Source organism: Toxorhynchites rutilus, chromosome 1, assembly GCF_029784135.1.
Source record: "Toxorhynchites rutilus septentrionalis strain SRP chromosome 1, ASM2978413v1, whole genome shotgun sequence".
NCBI classification, from domain to species: Eukaryota; Metazoa; Arthropoda; class Insecta; order Diptera; family Culicidae; genus Toxorhynchites; species Toxorhynchites rutilus.
The window spans coordinates 30,748,020-30,769,683 of record NC_073744.1 but is presented as its reverse complement, the minus strand read 5'-3'; the positions used below and the strand labels follow the sequence as shown (position 1 = coordinate 30,769,683).

General features: G+C 39.9%; 2 protein-coding genes across 3 annotated transcripts in view; one reads left to right on the top strand and one right to left on the bottom strand.

Annotated features, from left to right (window-relative positions):
* Window positions 1-3,348, bottom strand: part of LOC129761819 (protein distal antenna-like) — a 31,700-nt gene extending 28,352 nt beyond the window's left edge. Inside the window, exon 1 of one of the 2 annotated variants that reach the window (XM_055759605.1) lies at window positions 1,208-3,348. The gene's annotated coding sequence lies outside the window, so the exon portion shown is untranslated. The remainder of the gene's footprint in view (window positions 1-1,207) is intronic. The other variant, XM_055759606.1, reaches the window with a different exon arrangement.
* The window catches only part of LOC129761816 (coiled-coil domain-containing protein lobo), a 523,331-nt gene that overhangs the window by 45,112 nt on the left and 456,555 nt on the right, over window positions 1-21,664 (top strand). The window lies entirely within an intron of this gene.

The following is a 21,664-nucleotide window of genomic DNA, read 5'->3' as shown; positions in this document are numbered from 1 at the left end:
ACGAAGTTGGATCCTTAGTCGTAATTTTCGTCAGCAGTATACATTTTCTACTATTTCACGAACAAGATTTCAATTATATTAACCCTTCACGGGCCGTGAGTACTAGGCATGTAATCAAAACGCGATCTGCGGTACAACGACATGTTTACATGCTAAAATGGGTGGCATCTGGATTTTGAGTTACGATTTTTTGAAAGAAAGGTCAATGATTTTGAATACGCCTTTTAAAAAAATCAGTCGTATTTTAAATTGATCATATGATAATGAAAATGGTCATTTTATGTAGTTTCCATTATATAAAAAAAAAAAATTTCGGCCGATTTTGGGTGGAATAGCTCAGTGAGAAGATTTGGGTTTTGATCATACATAAATTAAATAAATATGTCTGCATGTACCACCGGTGGGCCGGAAGATCGAATTAAAAGTGCACTGGTGTCAAAATTTTGCGATACACTTCCTTTTTTAATGATACCAGAGATGAAACACAGAATTTCTATTGGGAGATACGCTCAGGATTTTTTTTTTTGGGATCATGAATGAATTCTCGCTGCTCCCAGACAAATTATTTTATGAAATGCTTCGTGCATGATGCTCAAGCTGAAATGAAATGTTGCATACATGGAATAAAAAACCTCTAAAATGGTGAAAGAAAGCAGTGGATAATATTTAAGTGACATGGGTTTTCGAATGATGCATTAGGTTTTTACAAAAAAAACATCAAGTCCGTTGTTCTACTGCACCTATGCAAATCTTTTCTAACCCTAAATTATCGATTGAATCGTATTTGAGTACCACTAGAATGAGGAAACCTTTGAAATTAAGTTAATTGCTGGTCACCATCGCGAGATCTCGAAATTGTACTTCGTAATAAATTCTGGTCATATTCATTGGATCTCTTACTTTCTGGTCAAGGTAATCTGGTCAATAGGCCAATTTAGAACGATTAGAGAATTTTGATGTATACTGAAACTATCTCACACAAAAACAACTGAATCGGTAGGAGCCTCGCAGTTTTCCACCGATAACACATTTCCCAACAAATCTTCCGAGACACGCAGCAAAAACAAAGACACCTGACACAAGACGCACAAGTTCATCCTGCAAATTTCACAATCCACGACAGCTACTCCAACTATCGAAGAACACGACAACGTAAAAAAAAAACGGAACCAAGGAAGCAAAAAAAAAAAGAAAATCTTTCACTTACATAAATTACAATCCCAACCGGCACGAGCTGGTGGCTGCTGCAGGGTGGCGGCTAGATGCGGTGCTGGCGGCCGCAGTGCTGGATGGGGATGATGAGGATGCCTTAGCGGCTGCTGGTGTTGCTGCTGGTCCACGATTGCGGGGCTTGAGTCGCTGGGCTGTGTGGTTCTGCCGTACAGGGATGAGGTCCCCGTGTGCAGAATGGCAGCCTTAACACGCGCGCGAAGCCTCTGAACGAGGCCTGAAGGAGAAGTAGTAGTTACACCACCAGGCTGCTGGTTGGCGGAAAACCTTCCTGCAGAAGAAGGACCTAGGCTGGGTTACTGCACCGCCAGGACGACGACACTGAGCACCAATTTACTTAGGCGCGCATACAAAAAGCACACACTGCGCGTTTTTTTTTCTTCTTCTTTACGTAAAAACAATTTTTCGTGTGTTCACGCGTCTTTCGCGGCTTACACCGGTAACAACAACAATAACAACAACAGCGGCAAAAATCCTACGCGTTGTTTTTCACTTCTCCTGAGTTTTCGTTTTCTTCTTCTCTCATCAACTCGAATGGGTCGTACCGAAGGAGACGACGACGACAACCGATGGTGGGGTGGTACACACTTCACTAATTTTTTTTCGCGTTGCCTTCACTGCTTCTCGGCTTAATACTCGCCTCTGGCCCTTTGCTGCTGTGATGATATTGCGGCGAAATTTTTCGCTGAATCCTCACGTTCTCGCGCGAATCAGCCGGCCGCGGTCGGTGACGCGGGGGGGGGGAGGAATGTGGGGATGCAGCAGGATGAAATCGCTGATTTGGGGTGGCCGAGAAATGTTGTTTGTTCACGGTCCCGAACTTGCACCACACTACGGCTGCAGTGACTAAGAAGATAATCCTTTGGAGACTTTTAAATTTTTTTTTTCGCTTCCCTTCGCAAGGGCACTACTAATAATTTTTCCGCCAAACTTCCCTTTCTTCTTGCGGGGAAACGGTTACTTGAGAGTAGTCAAAAATGTTTCAGCTAAACACGAACTGCGAAATTTGTACTTTTGATTATGTTTGACCTGCAAACATTTCACTTTTGTTTTCTTCTTTTTTTTGTGTATGTTTCTTAACGGCTTATCAAAAATCACTATTAGCACACTTCCTTATTCAAACCACACGACAAACGCGCGCGCGGTTTCCTACGAAAACAAAAGGATTTGGGCGATCGAGTCCAATCGAATGCGAAAAAAAAATTCTTCAACGGAAGTGAAAAACTTTTTATATAAATCCGCACAAATACACAATCGGCTAATTGTTTCCGTTTCTTTTGTCCGCGCTACTCGCTGATTGCGGCCGCTAGTTCTTTTGACTGTAGGCTCCTGCTGCTGTTCTTGTTTGGCAGTTGCTGATATTGCTGCTGATGCCTTCGCTTCTACCGCTGCTTCTGTCCAAACATCCTTCGCGTCACGTTTCTCGAACACAACTAAGTTGGAAATTTAAATACGCGTACGAGAATTACGGCAAGATCCCATCCAAAAAAAAAAGATGCGTTTTGCACTTTCCCAACACAAACGCGCTCGTGTCGTGCTCATTCGCGTCCGCCGCGTGTATTGCTCTCTCGCGCGCTCCTTACGCTCTGTACGCCTATTCGCCTGTTCCGTACGGGGACCCCCTCCGATCCAAGAAGAGAGTGTCCTGTGCTGTCCCGTAGCTTCGTGGCCGCTCTCTCGCACACTCATCAAAACACGCGAAGACGGCGAGCGAGCGAACGGCAGCAAACGACCGATTTGTTGACGGTGTGGCGGTGCCGCGCACTCACACCACCGTCACCAGCAAAAAAGGGATCTCTTTGAAATGCCTCCTTTTGCACCCCGTTTCGGTATCCTCGTTCGCTCTCGCTCACTCGTACGCACGCTCTCCCTCGACCGCTCTTACACACTCCGCAGGCCGCTGTCGAACACTCGCAAGAAGTACATAAACAACACTCTCTCTCGCTCGCAAACAGTGGAGGAACAGGTCGAAACACAAAGTCCACTAGACAGCGATTTAAAAAAAAAAGATTTCGCTCACTCTCTTGCGCTGACTCACTCACTCACTCATTCGCACACATTTGGCCGTCCATCGTCCGCCTGCGACTTTTTGCGACTGCTGCTGCAGCTTTGACCAACGCGCCTTCGATAGTTTATGCGGAGGTAGGAAGCGGCAGGTACGACGAGAGTATTTTTCCGATAAAACTTGTTGGTGCTGGTGGTCAAACCGAGAGATTATTGGAGCTACCGAACAGGTGCCGGTTTAATTCGTCGATTCATTGCGCCCCCAAAGTAATGCAAATGTGCCATTTGAATTGTTTTCAATGGAATTACCTGTCAAAATTATCAACCGTACGTAGGTAAAGCTACGATCACAAACACATTTGTAGCTGGTCTTCTAAATAATTATGAATCATCATTAAAAATTATCAAGCCCAGCTTGGCGTTGCTAATATTTGGACAGATGTTTTCTTAAACTCTTATGGTTTTTTTTAAACTCTTATGGGGCTGTTTACATGCTACGTGGGCAACTTTAGGGAGGTAGGAGTTACGAAAATGTCCACCCTTGTCCACGGTAAGGGGGAGAGGGTGTGAGTAATGGCTCCGTGGACACTTAAAATAAATATTTTTATTGATACATTCAAATCTTTTCAAAACTAAATTAGAAATTGCTACCTTGAGAACTTCTCGTTTATCTATACAATTGCTACACTGCCTGAGAGTGTTGCCCGTTCGATCATCCCCATTTTTTCTAAACAAAGAGTGAAATCTGTATTTGTGCAGTAACTCATATAAACTATGAGCCATCGAGCTATTTCCATTGGCAGTCGAGGATTATTCATTCCAATTTCACACTAAACAAATCGGCCACACAATTAAGCGGCAGGCTCTAAATCTTAGTCGTAATGTCATAAATCGACATTTTAAAATATTCACCCTTACCCTAACTGTTGCAAATCATTTTCACCGAATAGACTACAAACCCAGTTAACACTTTCCATGTTCAAATATTCATGCTGCAAAAAGGTCGTGCAGTTAGTTTAACGAGGAAAAAGAATAAGTTATCATTCAAGGAATACTGCACAAATTGCTTACCCAGGAAGTCCGATCAGCAATAAATTCCGATTCATGATCCGAATCAAGCATTTTTATCACATATCGCTTGCATTACAAATGGGCTTAATTCGGATGGCAATTAAAAAAATACAAAAGATAGTTTAAAGGAACAAATTTTCTTTAAATCTTACGTATATTAAACTTTCTACAAATATGCTTCGACGCTCTTATCAGTTGATTAGCTGCGACCATGACGGAAATATTCGAGCAACTTCGCTCGATGCTTCGTTCGTACGCGAGACACTTCATGTCGCCAGATAAAGTGATGCTTCAGAATCCGGACGGCTTTTTAATCCGGACACTTTATCATGATATTCAATATCATCGTCCTCTCCCTTCTGAAGAACGACACCAGCGTCAAACGGAAGGTGCTGAATCTGAAGAGGAAGACCGGGAACAATGTTGTCACATCGTCCCACAGCTTGGACTGGGAATACTTGAAGAAGTACCTGGCCCATATGGATATTTTTATGCGGAAGTGCTAGTCGAGGTCGGCCGTTTCCGAGCGGAAGTAATGAAGTAATGAAGGAGCGGCAGAAGATGTTGGGTAAAAAACAACATTACGGATGATCAGACCAGCCTGACACTGGACGGCACCAACTGGCAGGGGACTAGGTACTTCACATTAAAATCCAATGCAACCAATGAGTTAGTCTTCTTTTAAAAAAATACTTACTTGCGAAAAAAAATTGTTTCTATTTTATTATCAATGGTTTTACAACGATAAATGAAATTTATTAATAGTACAGTTGTCCAATATATGAAAACGTTGTGTGATATTATGTAGTTTAGATTTGATGAACATCTATGTTTCTCGTCAGTGCCTAATGTCTCATGCCGTTCAACTAACTGATTCACATTCTTAAGATTAGTTCACAATTGCAAAATCTTTCCTTGTCTAAAAATTTTTCGGAATATTCGTGCCAATTTTTGGAGAAAAATAGAAAGAATTATGTTGAAGACATACATATTTATATTCGATTATAACGCACCTAATTATTCCTTATACTTTTGTTGTTTTTTCGTCAAAAGACTGGGTAAGGTGCTATCCGCTCCCCAATGAATTGAAATTCTTGCCCTTTAATTTTTGACGTAGGACTACGTCTTACATGAGGGCCAAATCAGAAAGCAGGTCACGTTTTTATGAATTAAAGTTAACGTTAATAATTATTTTTACTGCGAACGTATTTTAACGATTTGCATACCAATCGAATCGGAAATTTTCTAAAATTTGTTTGATATGCTGTACATTACAATCCCATAGTCTGTATATGGTTAAAATTGATGAAAATTGGAAGCATTCCCATTTCCCCATACATTTGTTCTGCCCATTTGTGTGCTTTCCCGAACAGAGCTGTCAATAACGGGCAATTTATGCAGCCGCTAGAATAGAAACAACGAAGGGGGATAGCGAAAAGAGAATATTTGCGAAGTAAACTCCACCCTTGCATAGTAAGTAAACTGTTGTTAGCGTGTATATATTACATCTCCTCTGTGGAAAATTCTCAGAATTTTTCTGTGTCCGAAACAACAAAGGTCGCTTATTCTGCTCGTTTTTTGTTTTATGTTTTCCCTCGAGCTGTGAACGCTAGCGAATATTTCACATGGAGTGTGTTTCGATGTTTCATTTTTTTTCGCGGCAACTATGTACATCTGTTAGACGCGTGTTTAATGCTTATTGAATGGCGATGCACGGAAGATGTCTCTCGTTAAATATTCAATGCAATGAGTGCATTGATATAAAGAAACAAATTGCGACATATAACCAATTAGTGTATTGTTCTCGCAAAGGCAAGAAAGAATCGTTGCTTCGCGAAATGATTCTACAAAACCACGCAAGCCATTAAACCTTTTCGGGGTCCTCGGAACTTTTTATTAAAGAGTTATTTTTGAAATGTCGACGTATTCGCAAATAATATTCGTAGTGATAAATCAACAAATTAAAAAAAAAGATTGCGTAGTCCTACGTCCTAAGCGATCGTGTCTCGGATACAACCCCTCGATTTTTTTTCCAGCGAACTGAACAAATGATAATCTGAAGATGCAGTATTTGGGAAGGATGGTGGGTGGAAAAGCACATTGCAGGTAAACTCTAACAATTCCTCCGGACTGTCAAAGAGACATGAAGTTTTGCATACCAGTCACGATTTGTCTCAAAATTGTGAGTTTGTAAACACGAGCTGATGGAAATAGGATTCATTGATTTTTTTACGGTCAATTTACGGTCAATGAGATATTTTGAGTGTTTTTCGATCAAATAGTGTATGTACATTGTAGCGTTTTGCGAAACCTTGCTTCACCAGGTGTCATGAGCACAGATATTTGTAATGGAACTGCTAATACATGTCCCGTTAAAGAATTTGTTGTTCGTGTTCTATTTTTGCGAAAACTTCGGAGTTTTCGAGTGAAAGAAGCGAAACGGTTTTTATATTAAGAGCGGAAGAAAGCACATCTAGAAAAGAAATGTCGTGTATTTTCAATAATCGAACATTCTAACATGCTTGGATAGTGTTTTCATCCTGCCATTATCCTCTAAAACCAATAGAATAGAATCGATCGCTCTGGGTCCATGTGCGTTACTATCAGGATACAAATTTTAGCAAAGAAGTTCAACGATATGAAAAATATGAATTTATGAACCTTACCGATAATTGTTTCGGAAATACCAAATAGATTCCATTTATTGTTTAATACGGTGATGATTCTTGTTTTCAAATTATTTATTCAACGTATTGTGGCCATTATCTATATCCCTCCCCCTCTCGTGGACAAGCATGGACTTTTTCGTCTATCTACAATATTGTGTGAATCGAAACCGTATATTCGCTTTGTGAAGGTCATAGTATACGAAGAAAACATCAAAACACACAGTCAAATAGGGGAATCATCCGTCATAATCAAAGACTTTTTGTTGAATGATCACTTACAATTTGCAATGCGAAATAACACGTCCTTGTTATACAGTTTCCAACGTATTTTGTAATCAATCTGAAAATTAATTAGGTCCTACTTCCAGATTCCAGACAATACCCGTATTATTCACAATAAACGTCAGCGTGACTCACCGCCTTCCGTTGACGGGCTCAACGGGGTGCGCGCTGCGATTCGGTTTCGTTGTGTAGGTGCGAGGGTCACTTCACTAGCCATCGCGGGAGAGAGAGAGCGTGCGCGACAGAGAGAGGAAGCGCGTGGTTCGCAACAAAACATGCGATTTTTCTTCATCATCCTTCTCCCCACCCTTCGGAACCAAAATCATCGTCCACTTTCGGTGGTGGTGGAGGACTGAGACTCTATGGGATGATTTCGGCGGATCTTCACTCTTTCGTTCGTCCTTCTTCCCATCCGAACGTTCACTCGCTCACACTCGCTGCTGCCACACATAATTCGTCTTATCATAGTTCGATAGATCTATGTGACGGACTGTGGAGTGATGCCTACTGTGCGCGGTGGTGGTGGTGGTGTGTGGTGTAGTATGTATGAAAGCCTTCACCGCGCGAGATAGGTAGCCTTTGATTTATTCAAACTGCGAAACTTCTTCTTGGTGACGTTTCCGTCGTTACATATTCTTCTAGCCACACTCTTGTGGGGGTAGAGATATTGATGCATGTGGATCTCGTCTCTTGCTGCGTGCGTACACGTGTGTATGTGTGTTTGTTAGTTGCAGTTTTTTTTTCGCTTCCGCTTTGTTGTGCGTTTTCGCTGCATTTATCGCTTCGTGATCGCATTTGTTCTCTCGGTATATGACCGATTGGTGGGATCTATGATTGTTTTTTTTCTCTTTCTTTGTAATAGAGAAATCTTAGGTACCACTTGTGGACGGAAATTTACTGAGCTTGAATGTTATTCATTTTTCGTTTTCTAGAATGTGTTTTACGCACCCTATTTACTTCCACTTAAGTATAAACGATTAGTTATGAAACATAATTCACACGATTGACAAATAATTGTTTTTTTTTATCTATATACAGTCAATCGCAAAATTGAGTATACAACTCGTGCTGGTTTGTTATTTTTAAGATTTTCGGCATTACAGTAAATAATTCATGTAGTGATAAGAAAAAAATGAAATGGCCACATTTCTACTTCATGTTTAAAATACAAACAAAAAGTCTCCATTCAAGACGTGGTAAAACTGAGTGTACAGTTTTTCTTAAAAAGAAAATTGAAATCAGTTCAGAAATGTTAACAGATAACAAAAATCAATCCCCTAGTATTTGATATGGCCCCCCTTTGGCGCCCAGCACTTTCTGCAAGTACCAAGGCGAGATTTCTGGTCACTGTAGACGGAACTACCTCCCAGATCTCCGTAATCGTCGTTTTGAGTTCCATTTCGTTCCCTGGATTTTGATGGATGGATGGTTCTTGATTTCCCACCATATATACTCAATAGTGTTCAAGTTCGGTGATTTCGGAGGTGTTTTGAGTTGATTGGGACATAATAGAGCAGGTATTCCCACATGATGAGATCAGTTTGCTTCGGGTCATTATTCTGTTGAAGGTAGTAATCACGAGGGAGACCGAATTTTTGAACGGGGGACTGCAGGTTACGTTTCAGGAAGACAAATTAAGCGATCTTGTTCATCGCCGAATCAATAAACACCATGGTTCCAGTTCCAGAAGCCGCCAATATACCATGTATCATCTGACTAGCGACGTCGTGTTTTACTGTGATAACCAAATGCTGAATCTGAAGCACCGATCCTGGTTTCCTCCACGCCATCTGTCTGCCATTCAATTCAAAGATATTGGTTTTCGGCTCATCCGCAAAAAAGACTTTGTTCCAGAACTCCTTACGTCTGTTTACATATGCCTTAGCAAACTAACACAGCCATCAAAACCAAGGTGCCTTACACTACATGGCGTTTGATCAAATTCTTTACTTACACAGCAAAAATGTTGAATTCAATTCAATTCGAAAATTGTTTTATTCAATGAATAATTTGATCAATACAAACAAACACCAACGGAAGTCCCACGTCAGACAATTATTCGAATGAATCGAATATTTAAAAATGGCGCCACAATCAATCGATAATCGAATAAACGGAAAATTATAAGCCGAGCCAGACATTTGAAGACTTTCATGTAGTTTTCAGATAGAAAAAAGAATAGAATTGGAAATTTTCATTAATTTGTTTATGTTATGATTTAATTAATTAAATAAGAATGAAGGAAACCTCTGATGGAAAAAACGCTTATTATTTGACCAAAAAGAACATGTCCTATATATTGCATTATATGATAGACATGCCCTATATTATGATCAACTTACCCCGTGTGTTGGGTTAGTTCGACAATTTATTCTGAAATATAAAGAAAATGTCAAATAAACGATTCTCTGGTTATTTTTCATTGGAAGGTTAAAAGGTAGCTTTATTGTGGCACATAACATTCTAACGCAAACTTCGTACTACAAAGTTATAACCAAACTTAGTCAAAAATGACCAACTAGCCCCGGAGAAGCGTCTCTATCTACGAATACGAACTTCGTTGAAATGTGGTGGTCACTGGAACACACTTCTATTGGGTTGTCCGGGAAGTTGATGATAATCGAATGGAGACACTGATAAAGAATAATTCTCAGTATACGACACATCAAATAGCAGATCCATTACAAATATTTATATCCATGAGCACCTGGTGAACCTTGGTTACCTGAAACGCTGCAATGTATGGGTTCTACACTAGTTGACCGAAAAACATTTAATGGTTCGTATCTCCATCAGCGACTCGCTTTACAAACGTACAGAAAAGTAGTACAAGCAAATCGTGATGGGCGATAAAAATTTTCATCATTTACAACAAATTTCATCAAAAACAAACTTTGGTGCAATCCACCATTAGCTGTCCCCAAAGGCGATTTTCACTTGGAGGAAGTCGTTGTTTGTGGCTGGTGGGATTGGGAATTCTGTATTATGAATTTAATAGATGGTAGCTCTGAATCTTGAGAAGGCATAAAACCTATCCTGGATTCCACTAGTTCTAAAGACATTGACAGACTGGGGGGTAGACAGCAATCTGTTGCACTTTGTGAAAACCCTCACGACAAACCGAACCTTCGAGGTAAAAGTTGGTTACACCAGATCCAGACACCTCCACTAAGACGTTGGTGTACCTCAGGATTCAGTCTTAGTGTTCGTGTTTACCGTGTTTACCACAACCTTTTAGTAGTGGCGGGGAACACGCATAATGTATCAAGCATCAAGATCTAGGCAGCTACCGGCAGTTTTCTAAAACATGCCTGCTAGTATTTCAAAATTTGATCAAGAAATTGTGATCCAAAGATCTTTGTTTCTTCCCCTCCGCGATAAGGGGAGCAAGAACAGTCGGCATCTTCGAACGGCGAGTATTTTCCTGGGCCTGGGGTCTATGCAATTGAACATCTTCGCCAAAGACGGTCCAGGGAGACAACTCTACACGAGCTGAAGATTGTGCTGGCCAGTGACATTCTAGCCTGGATTCCTCGAGTCGAGAGAGACGCATCACGCTAGATATGGGGTACAGACGACGGGGGGAGTTGCCTAATGATTAGTGGTCAGTTGCATCCCAATAGGAAGTATTCCGTGTCGTGCACACGTACAGATCATTGGAGACGGCAACATCCCAATTATGAGAACAATACTAACAATACTTCGTAATACTAACCCTCGAGCCAACCGCGAGTAATCAGTCTTTTCGGCTATGTTAGTAATATGTCTAACATAGCCGAAAAGAAAAATTGTCAAAACATTGAACTTCCGGCCCCGCCAGGCTAACGCCATATGAGCCTTAATAAAATTATAGTATATTTTGAAAAAGGGACCAGGGGGTCTCTGATGAGAATAGGATAACTGAAAGTTTCAAAAAATACAGAATGAAAACGTAATATAACGTAACAACAACATAAATGGGGTTTGAAAGAAAGTAAACAAAAATGTTGGGGGACAAATCAAAGCATTGAGAAAAAACCATTACTATCCATTTCTATCGATGTCAAACTATAGAATAGAGAATAGAAACAAAAAACATAAAAAACTTAAAATAAAAATTTAAGCACAATTCAATTGTTTTGCGATTTTTTTTCAGAAAATGGAGAAATGCCACGTGGATAACAGAGGGAGGGGTATAGATAATGTCCACAGAGGGAGGGGGTGTCTAAAATTGTGCCCCTTATCATGATCTCCATTGGATGTCATTATAAACGGATTCCACTGTTTTTTTAAAAGCGAACGAATTCTTCGGATTTGCATACCAACCGAATTGGAAATTCTCTAAGATTTGTGTGATATGCTATACATAACAATTCCCTTATCCTTAAACGGTTTAAAGTAATGAAAACTGGAAGCATTTTCATTTTCCAATACATTTCTGCCGATTTGTGTGCTTACCTCCACGTACCGTCAAAAACGAGCAACTCATACATCCGTTTCTGCCCGTTTTCAACTTATTTGTCATAAATAAGCTACCCGCGATTTGAAACCACACCCCTTCTCGTTTGGTGATCATCGGAGCAACATCGTTGCCGGCGAGCGTCGAGCGCGAAATACCGTGAAATCAATAATTGGTTCATTTCTCAGAAAACATCAACACTACGACTTTGCGGTTCTCTCTGTAGCTTCGTCATTCGTGGTTCGTCATTGCTTAGCGTATCGCCTGTGTTGGTACGAAGGGGACGTGTAAGGGACCACTTTCGGTTTGTGACACCGACGCGAGTATAGGAGTAACTTTTGACGTAGGACTACGTCTTTCATTTCTATACCGGGGTGTAAAATCAAAGTTTCGAAAACGAAAGCGTTACGCCGGAGACCGAGATTTTGAGCGTTAATAGCTCCTAAACAACTGAACGAAATGGTATGATAAACACTTCATTCCAAAGATAAAATATCTACGCGTTCTATACTTGTTACTTTTTGATCCAAAAACTTGTTTCAATAGTCTTAAAATTGTTTTCAAAACAGGCTATTGAAATCACCAATCGGTATATAAGCGAGCGCCGCTCGGAAATCCACTCAGTTCTAATTGAACAGCGATTGGAGCATGTTGTCGCTGTTGTGGTGAATCTCTTCGTTTATCATGAAAGCGCGGATGAACGGTGTCACCAAGAGCCTGTTTGTGCACCCTAGGCCAGAAGGGAATCCATCAAGAGGAGAGTGATGCCACAAACGGTTCCCCGGGAAGACATCGCTACACACACATACACGCGCGGAATTCTTTCCGTTTGGATGCCATTCAGCATCGAGAAAGTTCCGGAAAGATCTAATCATTTCTGGAAAATAATCTGGGAATTTAAAAATACATTCATGTGAATGAGTTTATTTGAATGTTTTCTATCCATGTAACACTGTGACCAAATATTTTTCAATCAAGTGCTATTAACAGGTGGTTATCGAATTAGTATTAACCACTGGTGGGCTTCCAGTATCGAGGAAAATGTGGAAATATCTAATCGTTACTGAATATAATCTGCCAGTTCCTCTGGGAATTTAAAAATACATTCATGTTAAAGAGTTTATTTGAATGTTTTCTATCCATGTAACACTGTGACCAAATACATTGGTTTTGTGGTTTTTCAATCAATCGCAATTAACAGGATAGCTTCAGAAGATTATTCTTCCCCATCAGTAGGATATTTCCGTATCCAATATTGTATGCGCCCGCAATCGATTATTGCTCAGTCGCCGAAATTTCCGAGCTCAGGGAGTTCATTCCCCTCTAGTTTGCCTTCCAAATTGCCGTCGTAAACCACACCTTCTCTCGATTCAATCACACACAAAAAGCATACTTAAGCGATATTCTGGTGGTGAGACACATTCATTTTTCGTGAGGACATCGACAAGACAACATCGTTGCCTAACGTGCTGGAGGAGGTGGACGGCGAAGGATCGACACATACACGCGCAGAACTCTTTCCGTTTGGATGCCATTCAGCATCGAGAAAGTTCCGGAAAGATCTAATCATTGCTAGAAAATAATCTGCCAGTTCCTTTGGGAATTTAAAAATACATTCATGTGAAAGAGTTTATTTGAATGTTTTCTATCCATGTTACACTGTGACCAAATATTTTTCAATCAAGTACTATTAACAGGTGGTTATCGAGTTAGTATTAACCACTGGTGGGCTTCCAGTATCGAGGAAAATGTGGAAATATCTAATCGTTACTGAAAATAATCTGCCAGTTCCTCTGGGAATTTAAAAATACATTCATGTGAAAGAGTTTATTTTAATGTTTTCTATCCATAAAATATCCATATAATTCATTTGGGTTTGTGATTTGTCAATCAAGTACAGTTAACAGGTTAGCTTCTGAAGATTATTGTTCAGAACAAGGTTTTTCGTATCCTATATTGGATGCATAAAACCTTGTGCCTCCAACGTAACGCTCTCGTTTTCGAATTCCCCCAAATATTCATTTATTCATTCATTCAGAATAGATTTAGATTCAACTTCAAACAAATGATCTCTAAATCAACGATAGTCCTACGTCACCCTTGCGGTTATACCATAGATATAACCCACTTCCTGTTTTTTAGACAATATTATGTTTTTTTGATATTGTTCAATGGAATTCATAAATTAATGTTAGTGGTGTGGAATATGAATTGAGTATAATGTATAAGATCATTACCGAATTATTCTCATTTGATTTTAGTTCTTTTTGTCACCAGATTGAACGGACTTATATATCATTCGTCGATATATTCGTCGTTAGATTCATAAGTGCAAAAACAAAATACAAATGTTTGACTTTCGTATAGTTATTCACTAAATACAATGGTCACACATATACACACACTTGTGAAAGAATTGTAAACTGAAAACTATAAACTTTTCGGAGGCGTATGGTTTTGTGTTACAGTTAGGGCCCCCGCACACTTTAGATTTTTTTCAGCCGATAGTTTGGTCGGATTGGTTTGCTAGTGTGCACACTAGCCGACTCTCGGTCGAATATTCTCGAAAGACTGTATTTAATTTGTGTTTGACAACGGAGAAAAGAACGGCGAAGGAAAATCAAAAAGAGATTCAGAGAGCATTAGGTGCATCCCACTCTCAGTGATTCGCACGGCGCATATGTCGGATGCCAAAATTGAGAGCGAATTGAATTATTGACCGATAAACAGTCGTCGTGTGTGCGTAGGTCGATGCTAGCCAGTACTGATTAAACGGACGGCCGATAGCTGGCCGACAGAATAGTTTAAATGCAATCGGAAAGCCTATCAAACTTTTTCATCGGCCCAAATTGAATCGGTGTAAAGTGCGCATATGCATATCGCTCCATACTGATTAAGTCGTCCGACCTATCTATCGACCGACAAAAGTCTGCAGAGTGCGGGGACTCTTACAGTTACGGGATTTTTTTTAATAATATGTATGCTGAACAATATCGACAAGAAAACAAGTCGCAGGAAATTCATAGACACCGTACGCGAGTAAGGGATTGCATTACCGTCCCGAAATTTCAATAACCGATTATTCGGTAATGAAAATTTCATTACCGGTAAAACCGGTAAATTACTGGTAAAACCGGTAAATTACCGGTGAAACAATACTTTGAAACAAAACCATTTTCTTGAAGAAACGGCTTTTATTGATAATGATTAGTTTACAAAAAAACCATTTTGCAGGATTTTGCAACTTAGTTTGTTGTTTAAATTAATACTAAGGGACAAAAACAATGTTAATTTTGTCGTCTTCTAATCTAAATCGGATCTCATTAGGAGAAATCATGGTAAAACTAAGGATAAGGATTTCCACATATTTCCAAGACCTCTCATGTTCCTCCGACTTCAAATCGTTACAGAACCTCTCTTCAACTATTCATGAACTATTCTACAGTATCTGTTGATTATTTTTTGAATAGAACTCGAATTTTAATAGAATACAAAAACTGATTTTTTTAGGTGAAATAAATGAGAGTGCGGGACACCCTGTCGGGTTAAAACCTTTAGAGAAACGAATGTAAACTTGTTACAATAAGCAGGTGATGGACAAATTCCTACTCCTGGTCCGGAATAAACACGAGAGTTTTAATTCCAGCTTGGGTGAGCAAGCAACTTTTTTGTTGACAAGCCCAGTTCAACGTTGGTTTTGGCTTTTTTATCAATCCAGTTCTGTCGTTTTGTCTTCCTATTATAAACACAAGACATATACAAAAAGCAAGGACGCATTTTTCCTGGCAGTGCAACATTCGGTGTTACCCCGAAAGGGCTCGAAATTTCAAAACAACGTTTTCCATCATCGATAATCAACAAAACCACATACCGTCTCACAAAATACACTGAACAATGATCTAAGATGAATTAGGCTCACAGAAGTATCGAATTTTCCAAAATTTTCCGACAAAAACACCTAAATTCCACTAGCGAAATTTTACACGGACTAACTCCTGTTTGCTGATCGGTCCTGTTGTGTGGTTTGTTTTGACAGTAAAGCGACTTCCGCAGTTGTAGGGTGAATCGGAACGTAAAAAATGACACCTGTGTACAGGGAACATCGGAAAATTTGCAAAAAATGCTTCCTAATTGGAAAAATCAGGAGGTGCCGGGTTTACCCTGATTTCCCTATACTGAAATTTCCAGAACAGGAAAATGGACGTTCAGAGTCCAATCATGTTGGACGTACAGTACGAGGAGCATCGAATACCATTGCCATGTATTTGCCTCTGATGCCCTCTGTACGAAAACATGTCTGAGGATTTTCATCAATGCGTTTATAGACGTTGAGCTTGGGCTGGACGTTGATACCTTTGATTGCTGCAATCGTCAAGTTTTTCCTTGATACTCAACAGTTTCTACATCTTCCAGTGGGTCTTTTCCCTCCTGTTATCCAGCTACTGAGCCAATACCATAATCGTCAAATTTAATCAGATCACGAACGATTTAAAATGCCTGCTTGTTCAATGCAGTCCGTGAAGTTTGATAGAAGACGCCGAAGTCATCATTAACCCTTTCGTTACGAGCGTCGTCTATAGACGACATCCGCGCGACGACATGAAATTCATACTGCTCTTCGATCACACCAGCGCGATGTGCATACTTTTTGGCGCAGTGCTCCATACAGGGGTAGCACTTCGGCGGAGCACACTGCCGTAATGAAAGGGTTAATTGTGCCACGACCATGAGCAGAATTCAGATAGCTGTTCTAGCATAAATTGCAATTCGACGTCAGTTTCATAAAGGGTGCAGTTCAACAGCGACCAGAACTGGTTCGAGGGCATCGAGTATAGAGATCGAGCAGCTATTTTTGAACAGAAGGTTGGAGTTCGTAGAATCGGCGCAACACTGTCAGTTGGATTTTTCGATCTTATTTAGATTCTAGAGTAATATTTCAAAGCGGCATAAAGGCGAATATTCTTTATGGTGCAAAAATTAAAATTACCGAAATTACCGGTTATCGATTGTAAAATTACCGGTAATTCGGTAATGGAAAATGACCCTATATTACCGGTAAAACCGGTTAACAATCCCTAACGCGAGTATACGAGTTATGATTTTGCACGCGAGTACAAGAGGGTTAACACGTTCGTCGCCCCGTCACCCAGATATGGGAGACACTTTGCTCGTTCAAATAGAATAGGATTTTGAAACCGAATTTAATCGAATTGACACCTAAATAAAAATTTAGGATAAGTAGGAGAAAGCCATCAAAATATTTTCTTCTACACTTTTTTTCATTCGAACATTCTGGAGGTATTTTGTGTTTTTCGGATCCTGTTTTTTTTTGTCTTTATTTAAGAGACTTTCAGCCATAGGCTGGTTCGTCTCTGCACCTGGTAAGTATTTATCATGTAAACAAGAAGTATGTAAGGTTTTAATTCTTGTATTATAGTTGCAGTGAACGGAAAATGGGTCGCGCGCATGAATGCACGGGAACACAGCGGATGGTCATCCACAAAATGTCCAAGGCAGGCAGCCGACGCGAAATCGCAGACTACTTGGGACGATCCAAAACCATCGATCGCAAAAAAAACCCGAAACGACTGGACGCCTAAGGAAAAGGACCGAGAAGGATGACTGTGTCATGAAGCGAGCCTCTAAGAAATATCCCTACAAGACCTCGAAAAAAGGATCCGGAACAAACTGAACAGGTCCGTGAGTTCCCGGACAGTTCAGCGGCGGCAGGGGCTTGGCGGTAAAAGCCCCCGAAAGGCCCGATACAGACGCCGGACCATCTGAAGGCGCGGCTAAAGTTCGCGAAAAAGCCGTTCTTAATTTTTGCCCCGTCATTTTAGTTGTTGAGTATGCTTAAATCGCATATTTTTAATGAATGACTATTGTTTTAACTACTGATGTTATAAATTTCTTCGAATAATGTAAATAAAATATTATAAATGGATTGAAGCACTGGATTGGATTATTTTTTCTCAAAGTTTTATCACTTTCTTTTTTTGTACGATATCGCCGCTGCGCAGAGCTATCTTTTGCGTGTATTGATTAAATTATTGATTAATCTAGTGAATGAATGAAACTATTCACGAATTCAATTGCAAACAAATCCCAATTTAAGTCAATTCATGCATTATGATAGTAGTTATCGCTGCAAATAGTTATCAACATTTTGCCTAATCATCAAACGGTATGCGTAGAAATTCAGTAAGTGTATTGGGAAAACAAATTCCGGTTTGCAAAAATGCAAGCGAGTACAAAAGTACCCGTAGTTTGCATCTATTTTGCAATGCCAATTTCCCCAGGCTCCATGTTTTTGAAATCTGTGTTAGGGAAACATTCCAATTTGCAAAAACGCAAACGAGTACAAAAGGACCCGCTGCTTGCTTCTAATTTGCTATGCCGATTTCCACAGGCTTCATGGCTTTGTAGTCTGTGTTAGGGAAACATTCCAATTCCTCAGCGAATGCCCGCAGCTTGCATCTATTTTGCTCATCATCATTCTTTGTGTGGACACCGACTGGACAACATCGTTGCTGGACGAGCTGGACGACGAGAGATCGAGTGCTTTTCTCAAGGCAATGATGGTGGAGATGTAGTGCTGGAGTAGAGTAAAGTTTTTCCAAGACCAGAGACGAATGAACTGAAAAAGTTTAAAGTCTCTATAATCAAAAACCAAATCAAACCATCTATACTGCAATGCCGATTTCCTCAGGCTCCATGGTTGGAAGTCTGTGTTAGGGAAACATTTCGATTTCCAGAAACGCAAGCGAGTACAAAAGTACCCGCTACTTACATCTATTTTGCAATGCCGATTTCCGCTGGCTCCATGGTTTTGAAGTCTGTGTTAGGGAAATATCCATCCATTCCAACGATCGTACCTCAATCGTTGCGCAATCATAACTGAGTGGATTTCCGAGCGCCACTCGCTTATATACCGATTGGTGTGATTTCAATAGCCTGTTTTAAAGCAATTCTAGGGTTATTGAAACAAGTTTTTGGGTCAAAGAGTAACAAGCATATAACGCTTAGACATTTTATCTTTCGAATGAAGTGTTTATCATACCATTTCGTTCAGTTATTTAGGAGCTACTAACGCCCAAAATCTCCTTCTCCGGCGTAACGCATTCGTTTTCGAACCTTCGAACTTACACCCCAGTATAGAAATGAAAGACGTTGTCCTGCGTCAAAAATCCTTCTACGCATATGTTCGAATTTCAGCAATGACAGTGTTATTGAACCTTTTTTCTGTTTCGTACTGTTTATCTCAAACTGGCTCTAAGTCAAAAATTACGCTACGCAGGGCAATCCGGTTGCCTCCATTTGAAAGATGAGAAAAATCAAAACAGTTATGAAACTTCCAAATTAGTGGATTAGACTAACATTTTAGGCATGAAAAACTTAAAATTTAGTGGTTTTTAAGGTTATCCAAAAATACATAATAGATTTGAACGCTTCTATCAACCAACTTCCACCGATCTAACGGGTGTTAAATAAAAAATGAGAATTTTTTCAATAACATAAAAAAAATATTTTTTTATCATCGATTTCAGTATTTTTTATTAATAACATAATGTATTTTCTTCAAAAAAATGTCAGTGAATGTTTGAGTAAGGGCCGTGGTCTGCTGTTCGACGCAACTTTGTCGCGATGCTCTCACAAGAACGTTGTACGGCACTTACGTCCATTTTCCGGATACAATTCCGGATTCTTGTAGTCAGTTGCTTCGTGTCCTTGGCCCTCCAATTGTTTTTATACACTAGGGCACTGAGTGAGCCAAAGAAATCCTCTATTGGGCGGCACTGGGGCAAGTTTGTTGAGTTACGATCTTTCTGCACGAACGGCATCTTTTTCTCCTCAAGATACGCCAGCATCTTCTTGGTGTAATGGGAAGACGCCTTGTCCGGCCAGAAGACGTACTTCCCATCCGCGTGATGCTCGTTCAGGAACGGCAGCAGGATTTTATCGAGGCACTCTTCTCGATAGATTTGTTGGTTGATTGCCAGACCGCTCGGCATAAACCAAGGCTTTGAAATGCCCCGGTCGGAAGTGGCGATGTACAACATAACCTTTTTTTCAAACTTGTGCCTGAACTTGTATTTCACTTCAGGCGGTGTGGATGACTTGTCGCTGGAGTAGTAATTATCATTTCCTGGAATATGCGTTTTGGACAGCGGAAAATAGCTTTCGTCGTCCAGAACGAAAGACGTCCCGCGGTATTTTTTGGTCATCCACCGACACTGTGATTTAGCCGTCTCAATCTGCTCCTCCGTGTACTCCGGCGACCTCGTCTTCTTCCTGCAGACGATTGCTTCCATCTTGAGGGTCCGATGGATCAATACGTGGGAACAGTCATATTTTCGACCGGCGTCACGCAGGCTGGTTGCGTCCTTATTGTCAAACAGCTTCTTTAACGATGTCTTCCTCTGCTTCGTCATTATCGTCACCGGACGACCACTTCCGACCTTCCGCTCTACGTTCAGGGGACCCAGGATACGATATACCGTACTGACACAATTCGTTACAATTCGTTCTTTGACACCGAACTCCTATCTTTTTTAATTTCGCTGCAAAACCATTTTTAACCATTCCTGGTGAATCTTCAACTAGAATCTGTCAAAATCACGATTTTTATTTCGCTGTACTCATAAAGGGTAAGGTAAATGATTTTGGTTTGTCCAGTCGAAAATATGATCATGGCTTGTCCACTTTTCTGAATGCTCTAATATAGCACACCTTCGTCAAATCAGGTATTCGAATGTTTCAAAACATATAAATAAAATTGTATTTTTCATGATTTACAGTAGTTTTATAGTATATTATGTCGGAATCACATGTTTTAAAGGATTATAAAATACACCTTCTGTTTGTGTCAATGCGTCCCTCATTCGAGCTAACTTTTCATCGATCACCAGATGATTATTTGGCACGTATTCTGCCCTTTTCTGGTTTATAACACTTATAAATATTGTAAACATCATGCTTGCAAACCATTTGTATCAGATTTACATAGCTAAACCATTAAATTAACGCATTTTGATGAACTCAATTCTGATCATGAGTTGTTGTTTTCAATAATGTTGTTTTGTCCACATGATTTCTATGGCAACCGCTTGGCACGCTGCAGTTTGTTTATGGCGTCCTTTGCGCATAGCAGAAATAAAGTTTCTCTGTGTTGAGTATGTTGAGGGTAATACTTTTAAAACGCCCAAGAAAGGCAATATTTTGAAGAAAGCCTAAATTATGAATGGATCAATATGATGACAGTAAACTCGAGCAATGATAAATGCAGCATCTACTTGAGAATTCGAATGTTTTCATTCAAAAATGGTGATTTCTAAAACCGGACAACCATGATCATTTTTTGGGCAAACCATAATCATGATTCCTTTTTGAGGAAATCGTTAAAAAACATAAAAATAATTGAATGAATAATTTCAACACCTTATGGTAGTATTAGCAACTAGAGACTTGGGGCTTTTCAACAAACCCAAACTCGTATCGATTATGTGTGATTTTCATGAAGAAAAATCGATTTGCATTTACTAGTTGCGTAAAAACACCCCAAATCGGACAAACCAAGATTATTTACCCTAATTAAATCTCACTTGAACATTGGAATATTTCATTTTCGCTTGAAAAGAATCATATTTGAAATAAAGAAAAATCAAACCGTATATAATCGATTCTAAAATTTTATATAATCGGGTCCGACCTGAACATAGTTCGTCATACAGAGCTGAACTGAACTTGTTTCTGAGCAAAAAAAAAAACAAAACAAAACAAAACGAATACAGTGTCTTTAAGTCTTCTGGTTTGTTTTGGTTTGGTTTGTGGGGGTTCTTGAAGGACCGTTGCTATGTCAATAGGCCACAAAATTCGAAGAAACTTAAAGACAAAATAACTCAGATTTTCAACAGCATCGAAGTCGTAATGTTAGAGTTGTGAATGAAGAATTTTGTTCACCGTTTAAAAC